Source organism: Lissotriton vulgaris, chromosome 4_1 (genome assembly GCF_964263255.1).
Source record: "Lissotriton vulgaris chromosome 4_1, aLisVul1.2, whole genome shotgun sequence".
NCBI classification, from domain to species: Eukaryota; Metazoa; Chordata; class Amphibia; order Caudata; family Salamandridae; genus Lissotriton; species Lissotriton vulgaris.
Window position 1 is genome coordinate 1,719,854,771 of NC_141691.1, and position 19,614 is coordinate 1,719,874,384.

General features: G+C 49.0%; 1 protein-coding gene across 1 annotated transcript in view; it reads right to left on the reverse strand.

Annotated features, from left to right (window-relative positions):
• The window catches only part of CDH17 (cadherin 17), a 405,204-nt gene extending 393,734 nt beyond the window's left edge, over positions 1–11,470 (reverse strand). Inside the window, exon 1 of the mRNA XM_086965999.1 lies at positions 10,990–11,470. The gene's annotated coding sequence lies outside the window, so the exon portion shown is untranslated. The remainder of the gene's footprint in view (positions 1–10,989) is intronic.
• Positions 11,471–19,614: the final 8,144 nt, after the last annotated feature.

Consider the following 19,614-nt stretch of genomic DNA (forward strand, 5'->3'; position numbering starts at 1 on the left):
TTGAGAAGATTTGTGAACTTTGAGAATCTTAGTTGCACTCAAGTGTGTACCTATGACTGTGTTGATATCCTCTCCTTAGCGAACAGATGCACAGGGAATACCAAATTAGAGGCTAGGTGAAAAGTGAACCTCTATGTTTCCTGTTTCCTTTATGAAGGTTAAATACATTCAGTAAAATATACTCTCAGCTGTGCTTTATAACTATACTTGAAGGCTGCAAGGAACTTTGCAACCATGATTTTCTTAGGAACTTTGTGGTGGCTACAATATCATTTAATGTTCTGCTTGTGGATGCTAAGGGGTAGATGCACTAAGAATGACTTCTCCATAAATGGTCACAAATTGATTCTGGTTTTGGAAACTGATCCATGTACTATTATGTCCATTTGCAAAATCACAATTCAGAGTGGGTCAGAATTCGACCTACCTCATCATTGCTATTCAAAAGGTAAATTCCAAACTCCAACTCACTCTCTTTGGATGTCATCACAGCAACGGTGGGCTGCTGGTGTCAACAGACCACCATGCCTGTGATTGCATTTAAATAAAGGATGTTTTTAAATGCAACCCATCTTTTGTTTATTGCTGTTGCAAATCATAGATGTATCACATTCCATAATCACAATTTGGAGGAGACACCATAAATACGCCCCATCCAAATTGCAATTCAGTATGCACATCTAAAACCATTTTTTCGATTTGGTAAGCACTTATCAAATCACAAAATGTGTTTTATTAAATCTTAAAAAGCCATTTAGAGGTTTCAAACCCTGTGATTTTTTAAATCTCAGTGTTTGCAACCACTATGGGGCTTTGTACACCAGACCCGAAATTCCTTATAATTTATCAGTAAGTATGGTGCAGTTTTAAGGCTCACTTATGAGCCTTTAAACTGCACCGCCACTGGACAGCTATGCCGCCCGCCTGCCAGACCACAATTTAACTCGTAATCTGGAGGGCGGGCGGTGGTAGACTTTGGCGGTCATGGACCGCCAAAGTCATCATCATGACCTTAGTCATATTAATATGCAGTCTGAAAACGTCCCCAAATGTGTCAAACTGCTCTAAAAGCAGGGGGGACAACTCGCTCGGAGCTGTCAAATACAAACATTTGCCATCCGCATAAAGTGAAATTAAATAATCCGTTCCTCCCGCTCGGATTCCCCACCTCTCCATGTCCCACCTGAGTCTCAGGGTCAAAGGTTCCAGTGCTATCGCAAACAACAAGGGCAACACTGGGCACCCCTGTCACTTGCCTCTCTGGGAATTGAGCCTAGTCTACCTGACCTGACCCTAGCGATGGGCTCGGTGTATAACAGACTCACCCATTTTCTAAATCGTTAAACCCCATGGCCTCCAGGATCGCTAAAAGGTACCTCCACTTTACGGTGTCAAAAGCCTTGGCAATGTCAATTGGCACCAAGGCTATCTCCCCCTCTCTGTCTTTTAGAAAGTTATCAACAATTGCGGTGTCTAGGTGCTGAAATAAATTAATTATATTTTACTGTAAGAACCTAATTTACAAATATGGTGGCTTCGTGTTTTATTTCACACTCAATTCTCTGTTTGGACAACATATGCAAACATTTATCGCATGTCTTTTTTGAAGGGCAACCTTTTTACTTTTTTTTCCCCATGTAACCATTTTACAATGGTGATTGAACATACTCAAACAATAACATTTAAAAGAAAAAAACAATACAAGTGTGAAAAAGACCAGTCCTTCAATATAAGAGCAAGACACCTGGCAGATTACACAATTTTAAGTCAATCACACTATGCATCCTGCCGGTGTAAGCTAGTGGGGGTTTGATATTACAGGAAGGCTGTTTGCTGTATTTCCTAACTTCTAATGTTTGAATTAAATAATTATCTTCCCCCAACCAGCGGGGTCTTGAACGTCTTGAACCCTTCACAATGTCTTGGGCTCTCCTCAGGACAAGGACTGGGTCAGTGCTTTCACATTGATGTTGACAAATGGAGCCTGCAATGATTTTAGTTCTGTGTCCTCAATGTCCGACCATTCAGTTTGTGTTTGCGCGAATATCTGCGTATTAATGAGTGTCCATATATTTCAATTGTTGGACGTTGTAGTTTTGAAGTTCTATTTAATACTAGTCTCCCGCTTGCAGACTAATAATCTCCAATTCAATTCTGAGCTGGTCAAAGAGGAACAGTTAAAAAGGTACTTTTCATATATATTTTTTTATTGCGAATCAACTTTTCGAAGCTTTTCTATATCAATCTGCCTGTCCAGTTAATGCCCTGGATAGTTTCAAGATTATCTTGTCCTCTGTCCTAGACCTGCTGGAAGGCCCTACATTGAACCTAAAAAGCTAATCACACCTTGAAGCAGTGGGTCGAATGGGGGATAGAATGGTATTTGAATTTCCATATCGGAATAATAAAAACATTCCTGCGACTCGTCCTCCTGTCCTTGAGCAATTCTTGGCCAATATTGTCTGGTGAAATCTGCACAGATAAACATTAAATGTGGGTGCAGTATCATGACAAATCTCGAATTACAGAGTCTGGCTCAAAAGGGTTTACACCAGAAGGCTTCAGACTGGATTAGGACTTGGTGCTCCTGGGTGCACTGGTCCCTGCTGCCAAGTGTTCCTGGAGCCAATCATGGTGTCAGACAAGTTTTCCAACTTCATTAAGATAGACCAGGAGAGCAAAACGTAGATTTTCACACCTCAGAATCCATCCATCATTGATTCTCTCATTTCAAAAGCAGTTGATAACCAGGGAATGTAAGCTAAATGATTCAAAAGAGAAAAATGGTATGTCCTTCAGTTTCAGCCCTTCAATCTGTAATTACTGCAGCAGCATTAAGTACAAATCCTAGGCTGAGCCATAGCAAGTTTACAAGAAAATCAAGTTATCATTGTTCTGCCTCAATTTCACTTATCTAATTGACTCAGTACTTAAAGAGATTCCATGGGTTTTCGGACAGGCCTTTTCTTGGGAGTAGTAAATCTGATGTTTGCACACATTTGAGTCAGGTTATCCCCTCATGATTACTTAAGTCTCGTGTTTACTATCAATAATTTAAACTGATTCTAAAGTAATTCACACAGTTATTCAGGCAGACTTTCAGGCAGACTTTCGAAAGGTGTAGGGGCAAGAGTGTACCCACGACTGCTGCCAAAATCCACATCCTGCAGCTCATTTTATTTGGTTCACCTCATGACATTTATTTTGCATATTTATCCTAATCTTTGGGTCCTTGTTTTGATGCAGCCTAGTGCCCACGAACATTAGATACCGGCTTTTGCTTGGTTGCGTTTGGCACCATTGTTATTTTAATGATTGAATGGGTGCATTCAAGCTCTTTTTATCTGGCAAATTGCTTTAACTCTTATGATTTCCTTTGTCTGTTTCCATCATGTTTCTCCCTGATTCTGCTTCTTGTTACTGCTGCAGGGACTTTTGCCTCGACAAGAGTTGGTGTGCCCCTCTGATTAGGGTCTGTCTCTTTAACCAGCTCAGCTCTGACTTGGTTGGAGTCCTTCCTTACAAATGGTTTCCTGTTGGTCTTTCTGTCACCTACTCTTCTAAGCCGCACCTGCGGCTGTTGAGACCTACAAAAGACCCACTTCGCCCCCTTCCTCACCTTTTTAAGATGTCTGTTGAGCCTTGGGCAGAACTCATTCATGCCCATGGATTCTGTCAACAACACTTAATTTATCAACCTGCTTGATGGCGTATCACCATTTGCTGCCTTTTCAACTCTGAGGCAGAACTACAAGTAAATGAGTGACCACTCTCTGAAACTATGTTATGTTATGTTATAAAAGCTTTTATAACGCGCTCTGTTACTAAAAAGTATCCTGGCACGGAGAGAGGAGGCAAAGATAGCAAGGGGGGGGGAGGAAGTTACAGGTTCATATTAAACAGATGGGTTTTCAGCCCATTCTTAAAGGCGACGATGGATTGAGCAGCCTTAAGATGTAATAGAAGAGAGTTCCAAGCCCTGGCAGCCCTGACTGAAATGGACTGGCCTCCAATTCTGAAACTAAAGGCAGGTAAAACAGAGATCTTGGTGGGGAGGACTGTGGACCTCAGACACAATTAAAGGGTTTACTTTGACAGCACTCTGAAGCTTTCTTCTCAGATTTTATCAATCACGGCCAACTGCTTCTTCCAACAGTGTAGATTAAGGAAATTGACCCCCTTTGTGACCGCACTGTTGTCCTTCCTTCGACTTTGCAACTCTTTATGACCTTGAACAACTTCAGGTCATTCATAACTAACTTGCCCAACTGATCAGTTGTTCTCCACGTGTCATGTGTGTAGGCCTCTCCTTTTGACACATCATTGGCTCCCTTATTAAAGATCGGATCCTTTCCAATGCATTGTGTAGCTCACAGATAATTGAACAGCAGTGCAGCTGCTTTTATTAAGAACAAGATCCCTCCTTATTCCCCATGCACAACCTAACATAAGCTTCAGATGCATTACTGGATATTCTTAACAAATGTCACATTGGACCTCTTCTTTTAGCCTCTCATTCTAATTGCTTTCTTTCAGTGTTTGGGCGAGTTCTTGAAGCTTATCTTTTCAGTAGCACTCACTAATTTAGTCAGTCTTCAGTGATGTGACACACAGCCTCTCCCTGGGCCATCAAACCATTCTGGTGAAAAGCACAACATAAAATAACATTTATTTAACCCTTTCCGTGCTGCGAACGTCCAACGGTCGTCGCGTGCACTACCTCGCTAGTGCTGCGCACGACCGTTGGACGTCCGAATCCCGTTAGCGCGATCGAACGTCCGCACTGGGGCGGAATGTTCGACGCGCTAAACGGGTTAAAGGTTTTTGAAGAACTATGGCTTCTGTTTGGTCAATATTCATACTAAGACATTCTTTTACAAGGCTACGTTTTTAAGAATTGGAAATTGTTAGTCCTATACCATACTCACTCTTATTGTATTATCTTGAGGTTTGATTAATTTATTTTCATCCTGGCCCTAAGACAATGATTATGAGCCAGGCTGGGCGGAATTACTGCATTGAATTCCAAACCGCCTCGTTCTGAGTGGGCAGGTGTTTCCACACCTGGGTTTTCCTGGATGTTGCAACCTATTTTACTGGGTGGTAAATCTGCATAAAAAGCACATAAACTGTCAAGCCTCTTTTGCTGTTTTTTTTCCTAGTGGGGACAGTATAATACACCTACCTTCCATCTCCCCCACCCTACCCTGAGACAGAAGCATACATTGAACGCCTACGCAAAGCAGACTAAAATGGCATGCATCTGTCCCCCAACAGGGGACAGAAATGTCTCTTTTGTCATTAGTCCAAGAATATCCTGGACCGCTGCGACACTGGGCCGTCAGCCTTTTAGATCTCAGTGCAGCCTTTGACACTGTCAACCATAATACCCTGGTTCTTAGACTCAGAAATCCTGGGGTTGCTGGGGGGTCATTGCATGGCTGCAATATTTCCTCGAAGATAGGTCCTTTTAGGTCTTTGAAGGAGATAACATCTCAAAACATATGTCTCTCAGTTGTGGTGTTCCGCAGGGATTGTCCCTTAGTCCCACTTTGTTTAATCCATACATGAGCCCACTAGCTGAGATAGTTCCCTTTTGGTGTGCAGATAATCACATACGCTGACAGTACTCAACTCGTCATGGCCTTAAACCACTCTGACAACTCCTCCCCCGGCCCAGGCCCATGCCTCGAGAAGGTGGCCAAGTGGATGAAGCTTTCATATCTGAAACTGAACTGAGATAATACGGAGCGGATGCTCCTAGGCAACTCTCCTATCTTCAATACATGATTGCTGTAGCCAGACTGTCTCGGCCCGCTCCTGTCCCAAAAAAAAAGATAAAAAACCTGGGCATACGGCTTGACCCCAATTTATTTTCAAGCGTGAAGTCTTGAAATTGGCGGCCGCTTGCCATGGGATCCTCAGGATGCTTCGGAAAGTTTTTCCTCTTGTACCCTTTCTTGCAAGGCGTCATATGGTCCAGGCTCTAATTCTTTCCCACCTGGATTATGGGAATGCCCTTTATTTAGGAGCTCTTCATGCAACAATCGCGAAGCTACAGATTGTGCAAAACTGTGCGGCGCGTATGCTCCTCCAAATTCCAAACCGCCAATCTGCCAAACCAGCACTCAAGATCCTTCATTGGCTTCCTATACTGGAGAGAATTACATTTAAGTCAATCTGTATCGCTCACAAGTCCTTAGAGGGGAAGGGACCGCCCATCAACCGCTCCAGCATCACTCCCCATCGTTCTTACAGGCATTTTCGCTCAGTCAATCTCCGTCTGGTCTCAGTTCCCATAATAAAAAAGGCAAGAAGTGGTGGCCGTTTGTTTTCCTATAATGCTGCCAGGATGTGGAATGCCCTTCCCTTTCATATTCATCGGGAGTCCAACCATTTACACTTCCGGAAACATCTAAAAATATGGCTTTTCCTTAATCTCGCTCAGTAATTTGCCATCGTCTTTGCACAGATACTATTAGCGCTGGAATGCCCTCGGATAGCTACGCGCCCTATGAACATTTTTGCATTCATTCATTCATAAAACCCCTTGAAAATGGGAATTCTATGTGGTTTTACACTTTGCTAATATGATCCTACACAACAGCTCCCCATTCCATGAGGCCTAACTTATAATCCCACTGTACTGGCACAGATTCACTGCATGGGGCATGTGAAGTTACCGCCCCAATAGTGCCCTGCAACTTGAAATCAGGGCCTGAGTGCGTGGCTTTGAAAGAAATACAACATATGAGTAGAAAGTCCGAAATGATAGTCGAAAACAGTAAAGTCGTTTCTTTATCTGGGTTGACATATGACTATAAGATAACCTGGTGCCAAGATCTGTATAAAAATGCTGAAGCATTGGTGGACATCATAACATTCAAACACCTTTCTATCTTGCAATTGAAGGACAGTGATGAAGCGCTATGCTCAAGGCAGACTATGATAAGGTTGTAACTGTGGGGGTACCCGCTGTTCAGCAGCTTGCTAAGATTGATAGAGTTTAAAAGAGATTGTGGAATACCTCTTTTGCCCTACTATTTCAACTCCTAATAATGGATGCCCCTGACAACTGGTCTAAGACTATTGAGGGTGTTGTCCTTCTATACGATAAGGCCTTGACCTTTTTGTATGGGATCTTAAATACTCAAATACATAATCTGTTAGATCTGATTATAATAAAATGTTCATTGTCCCTTAAGGGTTTGGATGATCATAGCTCTGAGATTCAAGCAATATTAAATAATCACCATTATGGTTTTGTGCAGTCCCTTTCTAAAATATATTCAATTTACAGACATAAAAAACTTGCAGTGTACATTACATGAAATTAATGTTGTGCTTTTCTATGTACTTAAACCTCATTCAGATGGTACTTCAACTGCAACATTTTAACTTTTCTCCCACTTTTCTTAGTCAAGTTGCACAAACTGATGAATCCAATTACATGTCTATTCTGTTGGATCAGCTTTTGATATTAATTGTGCAAGGGTGGTGGATTGGAATTTCAAGAGAGAATCATCTGAGTCCACTGTGCTACTCATGTCTTGAGAGTTGAGAGCTTATGGAATTGAAATGTAGTGGCATCCGGTTACACAATACACAAGTTACTTTGCCATGCTAGAAAACAAAATTCAATTCCATGTGCCTCTGGTTGCCCACAAATAAATCTGCAGTGATCACAGTAATCAACAGAGGTTTCCTAAAATAAAATATTCCCCAAAGATTAGTTTAACTTGCATTTATTTTTCATTTAAAGTGTGAATTATTTTATATCTAGTTACCTGATGGTGAAAGATTATTTACCATCATACAACGCATTCCTGTCCTTTCCATGCGCTGGCGCACTTTTGGCTGCCTAGGGCCAACACACCCACCCTTACACTATGGCGCAAGGGTGGCTGTGATGTAATAATGCCTGTTTTGTGCAGGAAGGGTCACCTTCCTGCACAAAAACAATCCTGAGAGGCCTTTTTTTCCCTTGTACGTGTGCTGCACACGTCTAAAGAGGAAATAACTAGGAAAAATAAACATATTTCTCCTTGCCACGCATTCTCAGGTCTAAACCTAATGGTAAAATTTGGTAATGCATCAAAATCCATGTGTGGATACGTGGGAACATTCACGCCCCACCCATGGAATGCCTCCCTGGGGCACAGTAAAGCAGGGCAGCAATTTGCACTGCCTTTCGCTATTCCAGATTTATCCAGCCATGCAAGGCAGCGCGAGGTGGCCTTGCATGGCTTGATAAATCTAACTTCAGTGTTGCTTCCCCCTTGCATGCTGTCACTTCGAATCTGCTCATGGGAGTGTATGGAGGAGCACATGGTGCTCTCGCTGCTGAGCTCATGCTGCAATAATTCTCACAGGATGGGAGCAGGTGCGGCTCTAGGCTCATGGTGGCCCTGGGCAGGGAGCGTAGGGAGGGGGCCCCGGAAGAGGGGGCCTGGGTGGGGCGGAGCGCGGAGGCCAGTGAAGAGGGGGGGTCAGGGTGTTTGGAAGTGGAACAGAGCCGGAGGCCGCCAAATCCTTGCCTGGGGTTGCCACGCAAATATGTATCCATCCTCAGAAGATTATTATATTAAGGATATATATTGGCGTGGTGGCCTGTGGAGTTTGGTGGCCCTGTGCAGGTGCACAGCTTGCACATGCCTAAAGTCGCCCCTGATGGGAGGGTGAGACACATGGGAAGTATGTTCCCTCTCTCTAAACCATATCTGCATAAAGTATGCTCTCTCTTCCTACACCACATATGCATTAAAAGTATACCATCATAAAGCACAAATGTAAGAATGCCCGGAAGCTGGGAGGAGAGAAGATGGCCTGCAGATGCATTGCATGAAGTGCTCGTCCGGAAATGAAAAAAAGCACCTTCCGAGTGAGTAGCCAGTGGAAGGACACTGGCCAGTAGCCAGTGACTGGAAGCTGTACTTGGGCCAAGCTCCACAGCATGGACGGCAAAGCAGAGCAGGAAGTGAAACCAGATAACATGCTGGCAATGTGCTGGCCAATCAGAAGCATGTAAATTAAAGCAACGGAATCAACGAATGGTAAGTTCATGTAAGTAATGGGCAGGTTCTAAGCCCCTTTTAAGATTTTGGTTTTTAATACAATAGATTTTGCAAGCACAATGCAAGCGCTGTGCAGGTGAGACCTAAAAATGACTAGGAACTGAAATCCTCAGTGCAAGAACATTAATTTCCTAAATGTTTGTTTAATGTTATTTATTTAGTTAGATGTTTACATAGGGTGGACTTAGCCATTTGGACAAATAAGTGCTTCAAAGGGAACAGGAAAAGACAAAAACACAAGAAATGCAATTCTACCAAACGCAGCCAGAGCCCAAAGCAAAAGATGACCTTTTTAAGAAAAGTTATGAATAGGGATTCATCTTTTCAAGGAAGAGAGCAGGATGGGTTTGAGTCGATTGCTTGCACAATCGCGCTAAGCAATAACTTGTTTGAGTTTTCTAAGAAGGTACAGCTTAGATAAAGATTTTTTTGTGAAAATTTGCAAAGTGTGGAATCATTGGTACATTTTGAAGCTGTGAAACTTGGTAAGAGGGAATCAAAGCGTGTGAGATATCAAGATAATGTCAGTTTGAAAAAAGGGGTTGAATCAAATTGAAAAACATGTAGGCTTGGAGTGAAGTGAAATGCTATGTGGGAAACAGAAGATCTTTGCAGCACTGGTTCTGGGAGCCTGAGCAACAGAAGGCGTTGCCTCCTTAACCGTCTCCCTTGTCTCAGTCCTTGCACCTTGAGCAGGGCTGGGATAAGGAAGAGAAGGACTTTGGAGCAATGGAGATTCCCTGCAAGCAATTAGTCTGCTAAGGAGAATTGATTGGTCATCCCCACCCTTTTGATGTGTCATATGATGGGGCAGCATTTTACCCGATTCAGCTACTGAAGGAGAGCCAACCTCAACAAGGCCAAGCTCCGCCAGCATGGCCGCCGACGGGCGGTCATGGAAAGACTGAAACCAGTGGAGGAAGAAGGAACTAGGTGGATGGTTTGTATTCATGTAAAGCGAAATATGTGCAGCTTGAAGGTGTCCCGATGGAAGTACATACTTGCTCCATGTGTCGACCATCCCTCTCCAGAATATGCGCTGTGCAGTTGGAAAACCACTGGTTCATCGGGCAAAATATATTATGGAGTCCTACACTTGAAAACTATTGATACTTGAAATTAATATATGTGGATGATAGAGGACTCAGGGCCCTATTTCTGTCTGCCTAAACAAGTCTTATCTATCTATATCCAGCGCCATGAAACCGCCTGGTATACGAGCGCTATACAAATTCCTGTAAATTCAAATTCAAATTCAAATTCAAATATACATGTATCATTGTTTTCTTCAGCCCAGAAAGACCACACTGTTTAGAGGGTTCATGAAATACTGCTATGGAATTACACGGTAGATAAAAAAAAGTGCAGAAATACCCAAGGTATCAATCAGCGTGAATTGTAGGCATGGGCGTCTGCGGAGGGAGGTGAGTCTGGGGGGCTAATGGCGGGGTTGCTTGCCCCCCTTTGGAATTTTTCACTTGCCCTTTAATAACTATGCCCCTATCCTTCGACATTGGCAAAAAGGACCGGAGGTTGGATGACGTTAAATTGATGGCCCCCTTGAAACATTCTGCGGACACCCATAGGGTGTAGTCTCGCTGGCTGTGGGGTGCCAGAAGAGCTGGTGCAAAGTCCATGCAGTACTGGGACTCGCTGGTCGATGACAGGAATCACTGTTGCCTCCACTGGGAAGGCGCGCGGTTCAGGGCCTGGGTGAGCCACGCCCGGACTTTCCACCATTTCAGGTGCAAACAACCCAAGTGTCTTTCACTTCCCCTTGTGATTATCGTAAAACACACACAGCCTAACTGCGGGTAGCTTGGTATAGCGCTGACCCAGGAGTGAAGCAACAGTGCGCTGTCTGTACATGCAGAGCATGAAAGCGACCCTTGGAGAGGAAGAAACGGGCTCTTACCTGTTCCAGGTGGAAATACTGCCTCGGAATGACCGACCTCTCCTCTGGGCTCCCGGGTGTCGCTATGGAGCCGAGGTGTACTGTAGTCTACGTTCCCAGCTCCCCGTTATAGACCTGGCCAAACATTAACAGGACACATCATTTTTATGGCAGGGTGGGGCAGGGGAGTTGTTTCGAGGCAGTAGTGCCACCTTTTCCCTCCAACTGTCAGCTGCCTCTTTCCTGCAGCGGGTTTCGCTCTGTTGTTTTATCTTCCTTCTGTGCCAAGCAATCGTTTTTTTTCATTACTTTGCAAACAAGAGCTGAATAAAGGCGCCATCTGGGTGGTGCAGTGTAGGGGTTCCTACAATCCGAGGCGCTTCCTTGTTGTCACCCAGAATTGTAGGATCATTTATGCGGGTGTGAAGAGGCCACTCTGCTATTTGTAGACACCACGGGGGTTATTTACAAAGGCACTGGGCCAGCTGAACCTCAAAAAGGTGCCTTTCCAGTGGCGCAACCCTCTTGTAAACATGCCCCTCAGACTTTGGGCGTTGTCTCACTTGTGAGGCCTCATTTTTTAAAGTGTACATGCACTTTTAATAACTTAAGCACATATACACATTGAAACACATTGTGATAAACTTTAGCATTGCAGCTTATAATGTCTTGCTAGGATGGAGACAGTTCTTTTCACAGTCCTATCAGCAAAGTCCCCATCACTCTGACTGAGTAAATGTCCCGCAGTCACTCATCACTTCTGTAAAACAGTTCACTTTTTTATGTTCTACACCTTTGACTGAAACTGGACACTCTCTCTAAAGGTCACTCACTTGCTGTGCATAGTCTGATAACTCGAACTCAATGATACTCTCGTCTGTGTAAACTGTGCAAGTGTCTGTGCGTAAACTTCCTGCTTGTAGCTAGAAACCGACCTCTGTGCACACCAGCAATTGGTTGACCCAACCCTTCCTGTGTTCCAAGTGGATACACTATAGTTGAGAAGCGCGGGCGTGTTTTGTGCACCTAATGCGTTTTTCAAAGTTGCTATGGCAGGCTGAAGCCCAGCAGTTGTGATGCCAAATACGTAAGCACGTCATAGTATTCTTGAACATACAAAAATCCAAAGCTATGAACTACAAGGTTTTCGATGTTCCATTCCTAAAAGGTTTCAAACTATGACACTGGGGAAAATCTATAAAAAATAGTTTCACTCCAGCATGAAAATTATGATTTTGCATACCGAACCGCGACTGTTTTAGCAACTGCTCATTACAAGAATGTAAAATATCAACTTCAGGCATGCTTTCGGGGCACAAAATGTCCTGTTAGGATTTCTTGCTGGGTGGAATTATTTGTCCCATCGTGTAGTCCTGCCCAGGATTTCTGACAGGAGCACAGTATTGGTCAGACATATTTGTTTGTACTTAAATGTCTCTGGTATATGGTATTTTGTGGGATATTTAGTTTTATACTTGTGACTGAACAATGAAGGTTTAGAGGAACTAAGGGCCATATGTAGAAGGACTGGCAAAAAATATTGCGAACGTTAGTTAGCGGCAGTTTTCTTACCGGCATTTACCGCTGAAAACTATCACCATGTTAGCGACGTATTTACAAGCCGTCGCTACATGGCGATAGCTTCAGGGATCGGCGGCGGAAACTGCTGTTAACATTAGCGTGATGGTGATAGGAATTCCGGCGTTAGTAGGCAAAAAACTAACAAAAGGCCTATTAGCAGCTAAAAAACGCAAGGTAGTCAGCCCAATGTGAGTTTTTTTTGCTTCTATTGGAAAAAATAGCCGATCAGTCGATTTCCAATAGAAAATAGGCACAAAAAAACAATGAAATGCAGAATGGAGCAGCCAGGGCCAAGTGCAGCACACACCGACAACCGCCTCAAGCCACCCAATATCCAGGATGGCCAGGATGAGAGCCTGGATGCCTCGCTGGACCTTCGCCTGGAGCCTGGATGCCTCGCTGGACCTGCATCTGGAGCAAAGATGCCTCGCTGGACCTGCGACTGGAGCCTGGATGTCTCGCTGGACCTGCGTCTGGAGCCTGGATGCTTCGCTGGACCTGCATCGGCAGCAAGGATGCCTCGCTGGACCTGTGTCTGGAGCCTGTGTTCCTCCTTAACCTGTGTCTTCAGCCTGGATGCCTCGCTGGACCTGCATCTGGAGCCTTGATGCATCGCTGGACCTGCATCTGGAGCCTGGATGCCTCGCTGGACCTGTTTCTGGAGCCTGGATGTCTCGCTGGACCTGCGTCTGGAGCCTGGATGCCTCGCTGGACCTGCGTCTGGAGCCTCGATGCCTCGCTGGACCTGCGTCTGGAGCCTGGTTGCCATGCTGGTCCTGCGTCTGGAGCCTTGATGCATCGCTGGGCCTGCATCTGGAGCCTGGATGCCTCGCTGGACCTGCATTTGGAGCCTTGATGCATCGCTGGACCTGCATCTGGAGCCTGGATGCCTCGCTGGACCTGTTTCTGGAGCCTGGATGTCTCGCTGGACCTGCGTCTGGAGCCTGGATGCCTCGCTGGACCTGCGTCTGGAGCCTGGTTGCCTCGCTGGACCTGCGTCTGAAGCCTGGATGCCATGCTGGTCCTGCGTCTGGAGCCTGGTTGCCTCGCTGGACCTGCGTCTGGAGCCTGGTTGCCTCGCTGGACCTGCGTCTGGAGCCTGGATGCCTCGCTGGACCTGCGTCTGGAGCCTGGATGCCTCGCTGGACCTGCATCTGGAGCCTGGATGCATCGCTGGACCTGCATCTGGAGCCTGGATGCCTCGCTGGACCTGCGACTGGAGCCTGGATGTCTCGCTGGACCTGCGTCTGGAGCCTGGATGCCTCGCTGGACCTGCGTCTGGAGCCTCGATGCCTCGCTGGACCTGCGTCTGAAGCCTGGATGCCTCGCTGGATCTGAGTCTGGAGCTGGATGCCTCGCTGGACATGCGTCTGGGGCCTGGAGTGGGATGCGGAGGAGCTGTGGAGTTGATGAGCCGTAGCAGTGGACATTGAGGCATGGCGATCACCCGTACCTGGTGGTTACGTTTGGCAGGTCGCATGGAGAATGGAGACACGTTGATGATCTGTGTGAGAAGACCGCTTTGAGCCCCTTGGATTTGTGAATGGTGGAGGCGCTCCTGCAAATCAACGTAGGGAGTTCTGCATCGCATACTACGATCCACCACTACACCGGGGTGCACAGAGGAGATCTCCAATGGTGGGCGGTACCTCTCTGCATCACAGGCCGTATGATGTTTTGCTGGCCGGACACTGTGGAGGGTGAGGCCCCTAAGCTGTGCCGAACTTGTGTAGCGGGAGCACTGCCACTTCACGCCTAAGGGGGCCCGCTGCATCAACTGCATCAGGAGGTTCACCAGCGGACTTGTCAGTGACTGCTATACCCAGCCTTGTGAAATCCCATCTGGCTGAGGATCCTGCTGGCTGAGTCACAGATTTGGAGAGAGTGCAGCGGATTGCGCCACGGTGTCGGTCCTAGCACCTGTAGATGACGCACCCCAAGTGGCGGCTTATCCACTATGGCAGAAGAGCGTCGGCCCACTGTTTTCAAGCAGTGCAAGAAGAGGAAAAATCATCACAAGATGATTATTTCCTGAAGTAATCATGCTATGTTTCCTTTGCGTGGGCTGCTCCAATAAAGGGGAAGGGCAAGGGCGGAGTGGCATGCCCACTCAAGTGTGCAATGACTGTTTGACCGGCTCACTCAGGCTGCCCAAAGCAGTCATGCGCATTGTCCTGTTTGCAATGCAGGCTGCATTACAGCCTGCATGGAGAACATGCCCACCCCTCCAGCCCCTGGCTAAACGCCTTGTCCCGGCGCCAATGACCAATTCCAATGCCGCATTGCGATTGGCTTAGGGGAGGGAGTCGGGCTGCCTACTTCTTGTTCCTGGAAGCAGACTCAGGAGAGTAGGAGCAATGAAAACACAGAAACTGGCCTGGAGGTAAGATTTCTCTCATTTAAATATTTACAACACCCACTCACACACACACACACACACCCTGCGTCCACACTCCATCCAATGTCCTTTCTGGTATTTCCCATGTCCCAGCTGTCCAGTCCCCCTCGCAGCACTTCCCAATGGCAGCCGCTGTGCAGCCATGCACAGTGGGCGTACCACTGGTGTGCCAAAGGTATATATGAAGTTATGACACATTCCATTACATCGCACTCCAATACAATGCATACTAATACCAGGCATATTGCAACAGTAGGGAAGGTATTGGATAGCGGAGATGAAAATATTACAATTCCCACTTCAGTGAGTGCAACCCTAAAACTAACCCTTGCACCCCAAAGCAAACCCCGAACCTTAAAAGTCATACTTGAGCTCCCAAAACACACCCTAAGAATCATATTTGACCCAAATGCACACCCCAATTTTCATAACTGACTCCTAAACACACCCCAAATTTCAAATTTTACCCCATAAAACACACCAAATTTCATCTCCGACGGGGGCGTGGCTTGGCGGGCGAAGATGGCGGTCGCAGCCTTGTAGAGCTCCCGCCGGCCCGGACTTAATTCGATCATTTATCCTGGCCCCCGAGCCCGCTGTTGATACCCAGTGGTTGGCATCGATCTGGCGCAGTCTCCTGTCTACTTTGGTGTGTCGATCCTGCATTTCTTCCCTTCCTGTGATCGGAGGGAGGCGACGGCGACGTGCGGCCTGGTGACCGGCCGGAGACCGGGGTCCTCGAGTTTCGCGACGCCTGGTGGCGGTTGCGATCTGGCGGGTGTGGGTGGCATCCACTGCGCCGCCCTTGGCTCAACTTTACAGCTGCGATCGCCTGGAGATCAAGACGGCGCCACTAGCTCCTACTCTTCGGGAGGACGGCTCTTCCCCTGTGTGACCAGAGAGAGGTGACGACACTGCGGGGCCTCGTGACGGGCTGGAGACTGGGGTCCTTGAGCTCCGAGGCGGCCGGTGACGGACTGGCGGACGGTGGTGGCATCCGCTACACCGCTCCTGGCCCGGCCCGCTGGCTGCGGCTGCCCACGGATCACGGAGCCGCAGCTTATTTCTGTACTTTGGACGGCCGCTCGTGGCGACGAGTGTGGGTGAGGCCTGTCCCACCTGGGTGAAGCCGGGACCTCGATTTTCACGACACCGGATCTGTGCCGACCGGCCCGCCTTCTCCTTTGAGACTTCACTGCTGCCGTCCCATCCAAGACTTGCGACAGTGCCCGACGGTTCTGGGGTGGTGTCCGCCCTGCCCGGCGTGTGCCATGACCAGAGATAGAGGAGGTGGCCCGCCTAAACATGGCCCCATCGACAAATTCACCGGGCCGAGTGGCGGCTCTGGGGCGGCCGGTGGCAGCGGTGGCCCTGGACCGGACAATGCAGCTATACTGGCGGCCATCACCCAGTCCCGGGACATGCTTGATGCCAAAATTGGGGCGGTCGGGGCGGATGTCACGCTCCTGCGCCAGGACCTCCGCAACGCGGTGGAGCGGATCACCTTGGCTGAGACCCGCATCACAGCGACCGAGGCTGACATCGGCGCCCTAAAGAAACGATTGGCGGAGGTGGAGGGCGTTCAAAAGACACTGGCGGCCCGCGTGGAGGATGCCGAAGGGCGCGCGCGGAGGAACAACCTCCGCTTCATCGGCTTTCCGGAGCGGTGCGAGAAGGACGGCATGGAGCGGTTCTTGACCCAGTGGCTAGAGAGCTGGCTCCCCGAAGGGGCACTGTCTACGTGCTTCGTGATCGAGAGGGCCCACAGGGCTCTGACCCAGCGGCCGCCGGAGGGTGAGCGCCCACAGCCTGTCATCGCCCGGCTGCTAAATTACCATGACCGGGATGTTATCCTGCGGGAGGCGAGGAACAAGGGCTCGCTCGCCTTCGAGAATCATACTATCATGATTTTCCCGGACTACAAGAAGATGGTGCAGCAGCAGAGACAATCCTTCATGGATGCTAAGGCTAAGCTGAGGGGCCTCAAGCTCCAATACTCTCTCCTGTATCCAGCCCGCCTGCGGGTGGTGTATCAGTCCCGGACCCATTTCTTCGATTCACCGGAAGAGGTGTTCCGCTGGACCGACGAAGCGGTGCGACTCAGGCCGCACGCCCAGCCAGGGCTGGACCCGGGCAGGTCCCAGGGATCGTCGCCGGAGCGGACGGATCGCCCGAACAGGAAGGGCCGCCATCGGAGGTCTCGCTCCAAGAAGAGGTCGGCCTCCGCCAGTGCATCGCAGTCGGGTGGTGCCAGGGACTCAGAGCACTCCGATGCGGGCAGCTGAACATTGCCGGGACTAGACTCTTTTTGCTGAACACTGAATTGCCCTACTTTGGCTGGTGAGACTGTTCTATTCTGTCTTTTGTATGCCGGTCGGTTCCCATGTGAGGACTCCAGTTGTTTTTCATGGGGACGTAGTGGGGCTCGGGGGGTACCGTTTGTGGGCCTCAGACCCTCACGGATGTGAGTGTTGATGGGGGGGTGGTGTGTGTGTCATGGTTGGGTTGTTGGGATCCATTGGTATGGCGGGCCCTGGGTCCTCTGTTTTGGACCCGGGTCTCTCCATGCCGCGACAGATACTTCAAAGTTCTCTGAGGTATTGGGGTGGTGGGTGTGGGGTGTGGGGGGGGGGTTCTTGTGTTGCAAATGTTGGGGGGGTTCTGGGTTGGGGGGGGGGTTGCTGAGTGTATGGGCTGGGGGGGTGGGACCACACGTGTCTGAGGCTTTGATTTTTGTTGATTTGCGGGTTGCGCCAGGGTGGGATGGGGGGCCGGATTCTGGACTCTGTGATGATAATGGCTGATACTGTGACTATGTCTCCTCAAAAGACCCTGCGGGTTGTGACATGGAATGTGAGGGGTATCCTAGATAAGATCAAGCGTGGGGCTGTGCTGCGATGGGGGAAGAGGGAGATGGTGGATGTGCTCCTGCTCCAGGAGACTCACATGCTGGGTTCTAAGGCCCTTAGCCTCCAGAGGTTTGGATATCAACAGGTTTATCATGCTGGCTTTACGAGGGGGTCGCGGGGGGTGGCCATACTGGTACACCGTAGGGTGGCTTATGTCCATGAGAAACAATGGATTGATCCTCAGGGCCGGTTTGTCTTTATCAAGGGCCTGCTGGGTTCCGAGCCAGTGGTCTTTGGTAGTGTGTACGCCCCTCCCCCCCTGCAGTGGGCCTTGTCCGAGCGGCTGTTTGCGCTGTGGGACGAGATTCCAGAGGTTCTGACCATGGTGGGGGGCGACTGGAACGAGGTCATAGATGTGGGCCTGGATCGCCAGAGACGAGCTCCTGTTGTGTCTGACCCCCCCGCGGCTGCTCCCACCAGATTGTGTGCGACTGTGAGTAGTCTGGGCTGGATTGATGTATGGCGGCATTTTCACCCTGCGGTGCGTGCATTCACGTATGTGTCGGCGGTGCATGGGTCCTTCTCGAGACTAGATTATTTGTTTGTGCCGGGTGCCTGCCTGAGTCGCGTCAGGGATGCCGCGATACTCCCCAGAGGCCTCTCGGATCATTCCCCTGTCCTGGCTACCGTGACCCTCCCCTCTAAACGACAACCTTTTCGCTGGCGTATGTCCTCCTGGCAGCTGCAGCGGCCGGAGTATGTGAACCATTTACGCGAGGCGATTGACCACTTCTGGCGTGAGAATTTGGTGGGGGATGTCGATGCACTGGTTGTGTGGGAGGCGCTGAAGCCTACGCTCCGGGGCGTTGATATAGCTTGGTGTGTGGCAGCTCGGCGAAAACATCGGGAGGCCATTGTGACTGCCGCGGCCCGCGTGGAGGAGCTGGAGCAGCATGGTCGGCTCGGGGTGATGAGGGCGTCGTGAGACAGCTCCTGCAGGCCCAACAGATGTATGCCTCGGCCCTGTACGAGGAGGCCCGAAAGGCGTGGCTCGCCACGCGCAGCAGAGTATACCAGTGGGGCGACAAGTCCTGCACCATGTTGCATAGGCTGTGCCAAGCGACTTTCCAGCCCCTAGTGCTGCCTGGTCTCACGGCGGACGACGGCTCGGTCATGACCGACCCAGGTTTGCTGGCGGCTAGCTTTGCCCGCTACTACGAGGCACAATACGTTCCTCGTGATCCTTTGATGGTGGACGAGATTGCCTCATACCTGGACGACCTGCTCCCGCAGGCAGTCCCCGACGAGACCAGAACCGCCTTGGAGGCCCCGCTTACATCTGAGGAACTTGGGGAGGCCCTTGGCCAATTAAACACTGGCAAGGCGCCCGGCCCGAGCGGTTATCCTAGTGAATTTTACAAAAAGTTCCACGTCCAGCTGGGACCCCACTTTCGCAGCGCCCTGGAGGCGGCGCGGGCTCGGGCGAGTTGCCACCAGACTGGCGTCATGCCGAGATAGTGGTATTCTTGAAGCCGGGCAGGGCGCCGGACCGGCACGACTCTTACAGGCCGATCTCCCTTCTCAACATCGAGGCCAAGATCTTGGCGAAGGCCCTAGCGAACCGCCTCTTGCCTCACATTGCTGACCTGGTCCACCCTGACCAGGCCGGATTCATGCCGCGCAGGGCCACCCGGCATAATATCCGGCGGGCGCAGGCGGCGGTTGACGCCATGGGTGCTAGGGATGAACAGGCTGCACTCCTTCTTGCGGACATGGACCGAGCCTTTGATTCGGTGAGTTGGGCATATTTGTTCACCT